At 38.5% G+C, this 12638-nt stretch overlaps 1 long non-coding RNA gene across 1 annotated transcript in view; it reads right to left on the reverse strand.

Moving 5' to 3' along the window:
• Window positions 1-1721: 1721 nt before the first annotated feature.
• LOC140602859 (uncharacterized) overlaps window positions 1722-12638 on the reverse strand; it is a 109087-nt gene continuing 98170 nt past the window's right edge. Inside the window, exons 8-10 of the long non-coding RNA XR_012005792.1 lie at window positions 6652-6718; window positions 2534-2653; window positions 1722-2005 (exon numbers count right to left, since the gene is read on the reverse strand). This is a non-coding gene — a long non-coding RNA (uncharacterized lncRNA). The remainder of the gene's footprint in view (window positions 2006-2533; window positions 2654-6651; window positions 6719-12638) is intronic.

A 12638-nucleotide genomic window follows, 5' to 3' on the forward strand; every position in this document is an offset into this window, starting at 1 on the left:
AACCGCTGAGCCACCCAGGCATCTCTAAGAATTAAAAATTCTAATGAATATAATTAAAACTTCTGGAAATCCTAAAGGAAATAACTCTGCAAGAAAAGTAAGAGATGTGCTTTTGGTAAAAAAAAAGTATGAGGAATGGAAATACAATTTTGTGGAGGGAAATGAAAGTAATTTTGTCCTAAAATGAGACTGGTTGTTTTTTGTTTGGTTGGTTTTGTTTGTTTCAAGTTTTTATTTAAATTCCAGTTAGTTAACATACAGTATAATATTAGTTTCACAAGTAGAATTTAGTGATTCATCGCTTACTTATAACACTCAGTGCTCATCATATCAGGTGTCCTCTTTTTTTTTTCGTGTCCTCCTTAATGCCTATCACCCATTTAGCCCAGCCTCCTGCCCACTTCTCTTCCAGTAATCCTCAGTTTGTTCTCTATCATCAAGAGTCTGTTTTATGATTTGCCTCTCTCTTATTTTCCTTATATTCATCTATTTTGTTTCTTAAATTCCACATATGACCAAAATCATACGGTATTTGCCTTTCTCTGACTGACTTATTTAGCTTAGCATAATACCCTGTAATTCTATCTACATTGTTGCAAATGGCAAGATTTCATTCTTTTTGATGGCTGAGTAGTATTCCATTACACACACAGAGACACACACACACACTACAACATCTTTATCCAGTCAATGGACATTTGGACTCTTCCCATAATTTGGCTGTTGTTGTTAGCACTGCTATAAACATCAGGGTGCATGTGTCCCTTCACATCAGTATTTTTGTATTCATTGGGTAAACACCTTGCAGTGCAATTGCTGGAGCATAGGTATTTCTATTTTTAAGTTTTTGAAGAACTTCCATACTGTTTTCCAGGGTGGCTGTATCTGCTTGCATTCCCACTGACAGTACGAGAGGGTTCCCCTTTCTCTGCATCCTCACTAACATCTGTTGTTTCTTGTGTTGCTAATTTTAGACATTCTGACAGGTGTGAGGTGATATCTCATTATAGTTTCGATTTCTATTTCCCTGATGGCGAGTGATGTTGAGCATCTTTTTGTGTGTCTGTTAGTCACCTGGATGTCTTCTTTGGAAAAACAGCCATTCATGACTTCTGCCCACTTTTAACTAGATTGTTTTTTGGGTGTTGAGTTTGATAAGCTCTTCATAGATTTTGCATACTAACTCTTTATCAGATATGTCTTTTGCAAATACCTTTGACAGAGCATTTTTGTATTACTACATCTGTCCATTCTCATGACAACATTTGAAGGAAGACAGGCAGCTATCGTTATACCTGATTACCAAGAAGAAAACCAAAGCTCAAGATAGCCTACCTACATAGCAAAACCACAACTCAAACATGCATTTTCTTTTGTGATTTCAGATCTTGACTGTCTTTTTTGCTTCCTTTGGAACAGGAATATGCATGTATATTACCTTCGGCTTCAATCTCCAAACAGCATTTCCTGTCATCCTTGCACACCTTTCTGTTATCAGTAAAAGGAAAAACAATACAAACTAAATGCCCCCCTTTTTTTGTAAGGTGAGAAGGAACTGAAAAAATATGAAAGTTAGTAAAGCCCATGCCACCCCCATAAATTCTCACCTATTATTTTCTAGAGAGAATCCAAACTAAAATCATTTATCTAAACGAAAGCTTCGTGTTCAGAAAGCCGTCCTACTGCTTAACTATGCTACATAACAAAGCACCTCAAAATAATTGGCTTTAAAAAGCATTTATTATTGCTCAGGAGTTTATGAATGGGCATAAACTGGACATACCCTATCAGTTCTGGTTTCAGCTGACTTAGTGGTGTATCTGTGGTCAACAGTGGACTCAGTAAGCAAATGTGCTGCTCTTGTTTGGGTTTTCACACATATCTGTGCAAGGGCTTGCTGTAGACTGGTCTAGATTGGCCTCAGCTGGGACAGTTGATCACTCCTTGTGATCCTTCATCCTCCAAGAGTCTGTCCCAGGCTTGTCTAGTGATAGCGGCAGTAGTCCTAGGAAGGAAACAAGATGGACAAGAGCTCTTGTAGCCAAGACTTAGAACTGGCCCTTCATCCCTTCCACTGCATTCTATTATTCACAGCAAACCAGCCCCAAAAGAGGAAGTGGGGGAAAAGAATCTCACCTTTTGATATGATAAACTGGAAAATCTCACAGCAAAGGGAATGGATAGGAAATAGTTGGAGAATTGGGGCCATCTTTGCTGACATTCTATTGTAACCATTAATATGTTATATCACTGAGAAGGAATGACTAGCATATTAACACACATATTAGACATTTGCACTGATGAGTTGCTTGTCACCTTGAAGCATGGAAAACTCTCAGTTAATCAGGCAAGAGATTTGATAATAAAATATGATAATTTACTCATCTTTGTATTCCCAACACTTAGTATTGCATCAAGCAAATTGTACGCAACCCACAAAAATAATTAATAACGATAAAAGAAATGATAGTGGAAAATTACTCTGTTAGAAATTACAAATCAACTGAATCACAATTCAGCTATGCCAAATTACCTGTGCGACTTTGGAAGGGATTAATTCAGCCTCCTTAGGATTTCTAGAGACAGGCTAGGCATTCTCTAAATGTTTTTCTTGCTTCCTTCTTTCCTTCCTTTTCTTTTTCTTTCTTTCACCCTGAAATATTAAGGCTGTAAGAACCCACTCATTATACAGATGGGGAGACTGGAGCTAAGAAAACAAATCACTTGGCTTAAAAACCCAAATGGCTAATGTCAGAGACAAAAACTCAGAGTTCATGACTGCCAGCCCAGCCCCCCATGTCTTAACTCTAGCACATTGCTACTTAAGAGTATATTCCATGGGCCAGTGCATCAGCATTCCATAGGACCTTGGTAGAAATGCAGGATCTCAGATCCCTATCCCAGGTCTACTGAATTAGAATCTTCATTTTAATAAGATCCCCAGATAATTCATATATGTATTAAAGTTGGTGAAGCTCTAGATAGCAGGGGCAAGAAAGAACTTCAAAAAAACTTGTTTAGTTAGAAGGATATTCCTTTGGATATATTAACACTGAAACCATATTTTCTACACATCTTGCACTAATTCATTTAACAAATACTTCCTGAATACTTACTCTGTTTGAGGTGTTATAGAAACATCAAGAACAGGTCTTGCCCCTCACCCCTCTCCAGAGATCGCATTCTAAAAGGGCAGCCCCGGTGGGCAGCGGTTTAGCGCCGCCTGCAGCTCAGGGCATGATCCTGGAGACCAGGGATCGAGTCCCACATCAGGCTCCCCGCATGGAGCCCGCTTCTCCCTATGCCTGTGTCTCTGCCTCTCTCTCTCTCTCTCTGAATAAATAAATAAATCTTTGAAAAAATAAAAATAAAAAAAAAGGATATCAAAGTCCCTTCCTCTTTTCCCATGTTCTTCTTTCTTTCTTAGTGCACTCTCTTTGCTCTTTACCTTCCCAACCTCCTCCCATTCCTCATTTTTTATGATTCTGTGATTGAAATCTAATTTCAGAAGTTGTTGGTTTAAGAGCAAAGTATTTTATTAATCTGAAATTCCAATTTCAGAATAGTGATTTAAAATGTTGGAAAAATTTTATTTGGCTCCCTTCCAAGGAGCTTATATTACATCAGCATGACTCTAAAACTGTGTCTAAAGGAGATTAAAGAACTCTGAATACTTTGGGAGGAAATTCCATATGAATATAGTACAAATTAATCATATGCTTCAGTTTTTGCTGTTGTTTTGGTTTGGTTTGGTTTGGTTTGGTTTTTTCCTAATACAGTGTTTTCTCTAGGAAGAGAAAAGGCTGAGATGCTGAGATACTAGAATAAAAATAAAATAAGATTTTGTTTTTTCCCTCAAATATTTAGAGCAACACACATCTGTAATAAAACATTTATTTTTTTCATTGAGAAACAAAAGAATACTTTTCAATATCAACAGATTAATTTCATTCAAGAACTTAATGTGAACCAAAGACAACTAAATAAAAATTCAGCAAATTAACTATTTTCTGATGAATAATATGTAGAATGGAATCTTTACATTAAGCAATCTGATCACAAATTATGGTTATGCAGTGAAGCTCAATTTGTTCAAGGCTTGGATACCTGGCATTTTAAGTTCCAGTGATTGAAAGTATTATACCTTTTCTCTCTCTCTTCTCTCTCTCTCTCTTTTTATACTCCCTCATAGTCCTGAAAAGCTCTGAGCTCATTTCATTCTTCTTTCCCTGCCTTGTCTTCTCCCTCTTCAAAGATATTCCATGATGATTCTGCTTTTCAAAATCAAGACTGCTTGAACTTTAGCTTAGAGTAATGAAATTTCAATCTTTCACACAATGGCAACTACATCCTCTTTCTGCTCTCTTGGTGTAGTCAGAATAGCAACTGCCCAGTGTGAACAATAGGACTACTTTTCAGTTCTAAGGGATTGGCTTTTGCTGAACAGCAGTGCATGGAAATAATCTTTGGCAATCCCATGGGTGACATTTCTCATTCCTTATCACCCATGCTGCACACAGCCGGAACTTGATAAGACACCCAGAAAGAAGATAATGGCTGCTATCAAGCTGTCTAGGTAGAAATAATAATAATAATCTGTTTATAGAAAAGCAGCTGTCCTATTGTTTTGGATTTCATGAAATCCCAGAGTCAGATCCTCTCTCTCATGCCAGACCCATCCCCGTTCCTCATGCCAATCCAATCACTTTGGGGTTTTAATGATGGGCATTTTTTTCATGATCTTTTGAATAGACAAGGATGCATGTAATATCCCATAATCATATTCAGTCACAGAATGTATCTAAAGATGAAACATAGGCATTTTATAGGAAGATTTGGAGGCCGAGAGGACTTTGTAATGAATATAGGAAAGCTCAGTATCCCTTTTTAAATATGCACAAAACCCAGGATTGCTGCAAGTGAACATTCTAGGGATCATTATGTTCTGTTCTTAACCTCCCAAATTTCAAAAATAAGCCTCAGTTTCTCAAAGTGAAACCCCAGAGTTGTGATGTTGGGCTTGTCAACAATGCCAGTTGCATCTATGTTAACTGCTTTTCATTTGTTCCAAAGAGAACAACCCAAGGTTCACAAACATCCCAGCTATAATGTCACTGTTCTCCTTTGTTTTGAGCAGGATTGGTCCCCTTGCTGGACTGAAGGTGATGACTTTATTCCCAAATATTCAGATAGGGCATTCCCTTTACCACAGTCATCTTCATGGAGGGTTGTCTGTGGTTGCTACTTTCTTCTCTTTATCTGTCCTCCATCTCTGGTGAAAGAATTAGGCACCCATGCCCTACAGGGTGAAACAATACAACTGAAGAGAACCAAATATATTGATTCATTTTTTCCTCCTTATGGTACAGACAAGGCCAAGGCCTGCATCTTCACTTCCAAGGCTGGTAGATAACTTCATCCCTGAAAAGTTGTCCCACAAGGGTCCCACCATTGCAACAAGCAGAAGCACAGGATTAGCTTTGTCTTTTTCCTGTTGTTTCCATTAGCCGTCATCATCACCTCTAATTTATTCAGGCTGCATGTAGTTTCTCCCTGTGTCACCTCCTAGTAAGACATGGCAAAGTCATGGAGAATAAAGAAGACAAAAGTCTTCATGGACATGGTAAGTGGAGGAACAACCTTAAAGAATTTCCCACTGCCAAGTCCTCTGTCTTGTATCATAGAATCACTATATAAACCAGACCTCTCTGTGGCCTGAATAAATCCAGGTTTCTTCCTACACAAAGCACACCGAACTGAATCTCTCCCTCTATCTCTCTTTCTACCCGCCCTGCCCTGTGAATATCCCATTCCACAGAGGTGTAGCTCAAGTACTGCTTTCTCTGTGGGGCCTTCTTCTACCCTCTTCCACCTTCTCCTGCCTTCCAGCAGAATCAGTTAATCATGGTATTCCGTACATAGCTGTGTTACAGCCCTTTTCATTCAGAATGACATGCCTCTTGCCAACCAGAATGTGAATTCCAAGACATTAAGGAAATATTTTTTTTCTTTTTCTTTTTTCTTTTTTTTTTTTTTTTTTAGTTCACCTTTAGGAAAGCAATTCAGCAAAATGAGTAAGGGAATGGGTTTTGTATCAGACACATCTGTTGTAAATCCTAGCTCTGACATTCGTTGGCCCTGTGCCCTTGAGTTTTCTGGAACTCAATTTACTAGTATATAAAATGGGGCTATTTTATAAAATTTTCTTTTTTTAGGATGAAGTGAATTAAAGTATATATGTGCAAAATGCTTGACATAATACTGACATGCAGAAGTAAATAAGAAATGGTAGCAATTGCTATGACTGTAACTAACTTGGTATCCTCAGCCACACCATGGTAGACTATCAATAAATATTTATTAAAGAGTCGAGGGGTGCCTGGGTGGCTCAGTCAGTTAAGTGTCCGCCTTTGGCTCAGATCATAATCTCAGGGTCCTGAGATCGAGCCTTGCTTCCAGCTCCACACTCAGTGGGAAGTCTGCTTGAGATTCTCTCCCTCTGCCTCTCCCCCCCCATGCACTTGCACGCGCACACTTGCACACACACACTCTCAAATAAATAAATAAAATCTTGAAAAAAAATGAAGAGCAAAGTGAAAGAACAAATGAAATGCAAACATGCACGCACATAGTACACGCACATGCTCTTACCCTCCTGCTATAAGCTGCATTGCTCTCTGCTTCTTGTAGTCCTCACAATGCGATACAGCCCATCCACCTACAGGATATATACAGAGAGGAAGAAATTGATCATAAAAGAGTTTGCAGGAATGCTTTCTAGCAGCTTTACCATAGCTCAAGGAACCCCCAGGTTGGCCTCCATGAGGGTCAAACTTTCCCCTCTCCTTGTGACATCCAGCTGCAAACCCAGGAGACAAGGGAGGCATGTTTCTCACAACCAGCAGGCCTGCAAAGGGACAAACAGAGGTAATGGAGTCTATGTCCACTGGCCAGAGTGACTTAGGGTAAAATTCATGAAATAAGGAGATGTGGCCTTGAATTAGCACTTCCTCCTCAGCACAGGCCTTTTTTGCGCAAGTCATTATAAATCGCCTGTTCTCACACCACGAGTGACTGCAAAATCCTGGAAGTGTCTCTATCCAGACTTGGCATTTCCCCCACAAGACACCAAAGGGGTTAACGTCTGGCCAGTAATCAAAGTTTGGCAGCTCCTACCCCACGCATAATGGGCATTGTTGTTCCTGAGAGTTTGTCTGTTTTTTCTGGCACGCCTTACTGTTTGGAACTGATTCTAAGACAGAAAAGGAAAGAGTCAGTCTGCTTTTTTTTTAAGCACACAGGCAACAAAACATAAGGCTGGTCATAGAACTGTTGTTTTGCTAGATTTCCAGGAAAGTTGTTGGCTTACTATTCAGAGAAGATGAATTATCAACTTAAAATACATTTAAGGAATTCATTTATATTCATACATGAGACACACACAATATCCTGAGGTGGCCGCCTTCTCTCAGATACAAAACAACACATTACAACTGTATTAGCTGATAAGTGAACTGTGGCTGGCCCATCCATCTGCATATAAAATCCATTTGCATGACGTTATTAATGGGCTCACCATCAACCTTCCCAGGTCACTTGCAATCTCAGGACCTGTTTGTCACTCCCACTGGATGAGCCCCCAGATGTTCCCATCTGAAACCACACCAAGTATATCTTACTAAGTTACTAATACACCAAAATCCTGTTACAAAAGACCAGATTCTTTCCCAGTGGGAAGGACCAGAGGTTTGTTTTTGGTTTTGGTTTTGGTTTTTCATTTTCAATCTATCACAAATCAACACTTTTGCATAAACCAAAATCATGCCCCTAAATGTCAAAAGGATATCAAAATTTTATAAACATTCCTAGACACTTACCTCTTACTTTCTGCACTTACCATGTCACACTGGTCCAGGCTATTTTATTACTGATAAACTATATTCTAGATCAAGATACACAAACTTACCTTGCAAAGGAACAGAGAGTAAAATGTTAGGTGTTATAGGAAACAGTCTCCTGTTACTATTTCATTCTGCTATTGTAGTGAGAGAGCAGCCAGTAAGAAAGCAGGACAGTAAGAAAATGAATGGGCATGGCTGTATTCCAGTAAAATTGTGTTTCTAAAAGCAGGCCGCAGGCTAGATGTGGCCCACAAGCTATAGTCTATCAATTTCTGGATGAGGAGGAAGATGATACTGATGATGATGATAGAGATAGCTAACATTTACTGACCAGCTATTATGTGTCAAGCCCTTTCTATCCTCCACTGTCCCATAGATTAGGTAGTCTTGTTTTAATTTTACAGACAATGAAAATGTGACATCAAGAAATCAAGAAATTATTTCTGTTTATTCTGAAAATTGGTAGATGGGCCAGGATTCAAACAACAGTCCCTAACCTAAGTTCATATTATACCACATATATAAAATGAATGGGACCTCTTTTTCACTATGCATGGCAAATGTATAATATTAGTGCCATGGTGGTCATCTTTTTGCCTTTCTCATCTTCCTACCCAACATCCACCTCAGCAGTACCAAAGTACTAATGTCTGAGCATGCTGTGGAATTCACAGGCATCAGGACCAGGCATGGATAGTCTATAAAACATATATTCATCCAAAAATTCACTTATTCAACAAATATGTATTGAGTGCTTACTCTGTGTCAGACACTATTCTAAGAAGTGAGGCTATAACAGCAAAATACACAAGTTCCTGCCCTTAGAAAGCTTATGCCTAGTAAGGGGAGGTAGACAATAAGCAAAGAAATATATATCTTGTTGGAGAGCATGTAGGGTAAGGGAGTCACTCTTTGAAGAAAAATAAAGCAATGTAAGAAGAGAGATGGTAGCAAGGAGATATTTCTTTCTTATCCAACCCTTATATCTTTGCTTTGCCAACTAAGACATGTAAACTCCAAACAAAACTATACTCTCAAAAAAAAAAAAAAAAAAACTATACTCTCAAATATATCTACTAGGTATAAACTTACTTAAAGGACATTGAGATGATATTTTTACCAGTTTTTTTCCCCATAATTGTATGGGAAAGGAAACTTATGAAAACCAGTCCATTCATTCATGTCGCAAGTATTTACTGAGTTCTAACTTTTGCCAGGGAACTGTTTTTAAGAACAGAGAAACCAACAGTGAGCAAAGTAGACGAAGATGCTTGCTGTCATAGCTTCCATGATGGCTAGGGGAGTCAGAGAATAAACAAAAAGACACAATAAACACAAGCTAGAAGGCAACAAGTACAATGGAGGGGGGCACATAGGCACAACAAGATAAGGAGACCTGGAGCGTGTAATTTTAGATAATGCAACAACTTGCCTTTGATAGCATAGTCTGCGATCAAAACCATGCCTATTTGAAAAGCAAGTCCTGGTCAAGTTCTCCCATCACTACGGTTGGAGTGCCATCAATTAAAAGAAAACACAGGATGTTTTGTGTTGAGTGTTCTATTTAAGTCCATAGAAAGAAATGTTATTCTTTCAAAGTCATTTTTGCCCTTTCCTTTCCCTTACTTTAGAGAAAATATTAGGGGGCTGGCAGCTGAAACAATGTAGGGATGGGAGAGGGGAACGGAAGGAAAACTGAGGGCTAGCATTCATGCCAGGTGACTGTTTTAACAAGGATGTGGCTGTGACCCAGACCTCCTGGGTCCTAAGACGGTCTTGCTAAGGAACCCATGAAACGGAGCTCACAGACCCTGAGCATTTCCCATTAAGTGTGGCATTCGCTTTTTCAGAAAGTAATGAGATGGTAATATAGATTAGAATTTTAATCAGATCCAACTTGGGAACAGGGTGTTTTTCTGCAAAATGTGAAATACTTCTAGGCTTTTAGGAAAATGTCATCCATATAAAGGCTAACTACTGTTTTACATATAAAACTGCCATTCTTCATTGGTTTTCCAGGAAAGAGAAAATATAATAATAAAATGATACATTGTTGCAAAGACTCCTTACTTTCTTATGAACATCAGTTTTTTTCTGAGGGTTCTTAAAAAAATAATTCTTACAAACAAAATGCTTGTAAGCTTAAGGCAAGAATTAGGGAATTTCAGTTCATGAGTCAGAAAAAATAGACATGAATGAAATCTATTTTCTGACAATAATGGTAGTAATTTAAGACATCTCAATAAATTAATTTAAGTGTTATTTAGCCATAGTGCTAGGGATGCCAATATCTGTAGTTCTGCCTAAAGTCAAAAAGGACTCAAAAGTCGGCTCTCCTGGCAAGCATGTGCTAATAACCACCACCATGTAATACAGTGCTCTTAGCTCTTATGTATGATGTTAAAAACTCCTCTATTCCCGGAATTTCACTAAGTCTCTTACAGAATGCTTTTAGCAAATCCCTACAACAACCGTGTGAGACAAGTATTATTCCTATAGAATGTATGAGAATTAGTCCCATAGAATTTATAAGAAGACCGACCCAGAGGCATGAAGTGACTCCATGAAGGGCACACAACTAGTAAAAGTGGATTGTAATCCACATCTCTGATTCTACAATTAGCACTCTAGCTCAGACTTTCTCCTTTTATTTTCCTATATCACTCCACCCCAACCCTCCAGCCCCCTGCATGGTGTCTTCCACTTCTTTCACAACTAAAAAAAATTTTTTTTCGATAAATAGTTGTTATGTACTCACTCATGCAGCTGTTTGCCAGTTTATTCTGAAACCTCGGAATAAAGCCCTCTGGGGTGTTATAGAACAGGCTGGGTCCTAGGAGTCACTATTACCTCCCTTGGATAGATCAAGTTGTTTTCCATATGGCAAGTCTATCCCACAATCCACTGGTCAAACAAGGATAGAAAGCCCCTCTCCTCACACCACTTCCCACGCACCCTACAGAGAATTCTTGTAAGGCCACTAAAAATCAAAATGACAATGTCAGAGCCAGTGGCTGCTAAAAACTAGGAGGCTTGGGACAGGAATTCCCTAAACCTCCCACACTCAAGTCTGACTTTCATATTCCACAGAGAAAACAGAGACCAACTCCACTGAGTGTCCATGTCGGGAAGATGACCCTTTCCTCCAAGCTCGATATTCTCCATCTGTGCATGTACTTAGATGTCCAAAGGTGTTTATAACACACAATCCTATTATTAAACATCCGAAGTCATAAATAAATAAAAATTTTAAAAAAACATTTAAAAAAATAAATAAATAAATAAAAATTTAAAAAATTAATAAATAAATAAATAAAAATTTAAAAAAAAATTTTTTTTTAAAATAAACATCCAAAGTCATAAGACAAATGCATTGGAGGGAGGAACATTCATTTATTCTAATAAAGGACTTTTCACATTCAAAATATAAATTTCTGTTGTATTTGTTTGCAAATAAATTGCATTGTACCGTGAAACGTTTTTTTTTTTTTTTTTTCTAGCCCAAACAAGACAGACAGATTGGGAAACTAAACACAAGTGACTATGGAAGAGCGGAAAGGGAACACACACAAACGGGGTAAAGTTCTGACAGGTGTTCTGATAAGCCCCTTTACAAACCACTGGCCCAAAATATCCTAAGTGGATTTCCATTCATAAAATTAAATGTTTCCATTAAAAAAAATCATATGTATCATCTATAGAAAGATCCACCTAAATGGTAAATCTGGATATTTGTATCAGTGAGAAAGAACACTGGTCTCTGGGTACCAAGTTTGGTACCAGAAGCACTGGAATGGTTGTCAACTTATACAATTTGGGCACCCCAGCTGGCAATTCTGATTAGGTGTATTTGGGATATCTAGGTATAGCATATCCCCTTCAATGGCCCCCACCACACACACATATACATATATGTGATTCTGAAGCCCACCTATTTCTGAAAACCTGTTAGCTGATGGAAAATAATAGGCAATCCCTTCAGGTCAGAGGAAGCAAGGAAGATATTCCACAGGAGAACTTGGAGGCCACGAATCACTCTCGACTTTTCTAAGATGTTGATTGGAAAGATGTGTCCAGAGGTTAGAAAGAAAACCTAAAAGCCACATAGCTCGTTACCACAATGCATTTGTTTATAAAATGTATTTAATTTAAAATTAAAAGGGACATTGGTATTCCTCTGGAAATCATCTGTCACTCACAAACCTTGGCCCTATTTTATACTATATTACTCATTCTCCATATTTCTATTATTGCAATTTCTGTCACAGAAATTCAGGTGAAGATCAATACGCACTTCTAAGAAAAACAAGAAAATGGAAACCATTATCCTTCCTCAGTGCTCATGAACCCAATAAGTTCCCATCCACTGTGAGTCAGGTCAGTCCACTGTCACAAAATACCACAGCCTGGGTGATTAAACAATGGTAATTTATTCTTCATAGTTCTACAGGCTGGGAAGCCCAAGATTGGTTCTTGGTAAGTGTTCTCTTTCTGGCATGCAGATGGCAGAAACATCTTGTGTCCTTACATGGAGGAGAGCAAGATAGAGCATGCTCTGTATGTCTCCTTCTTAGGTGGACCCTAATCCCATCATAGGACCTCAACCTCATAATCTCCTCAAAACTAATTACCTCCCAAAGATTCTGTGTCCAAATACCATAACATTGGGGGTTAGGGGTTCAACATACCCATTTATAATCTTCAGAGGAGAGACCATGAGCACCAGCCTACACATGG

The sequence above is a fragment of the Canis lupus genome, chromosome 13 (assembly GCF_048164855.1).
Source record: "Canis lupus baileyi chromosome 13, mCanLup2.hap1, whole genome shotgun sequence".
NCBI lineage: Eukaryota > Metazoa > Chordata > Mammalia > Carnivora > Canidae > Canis > Canis lupus.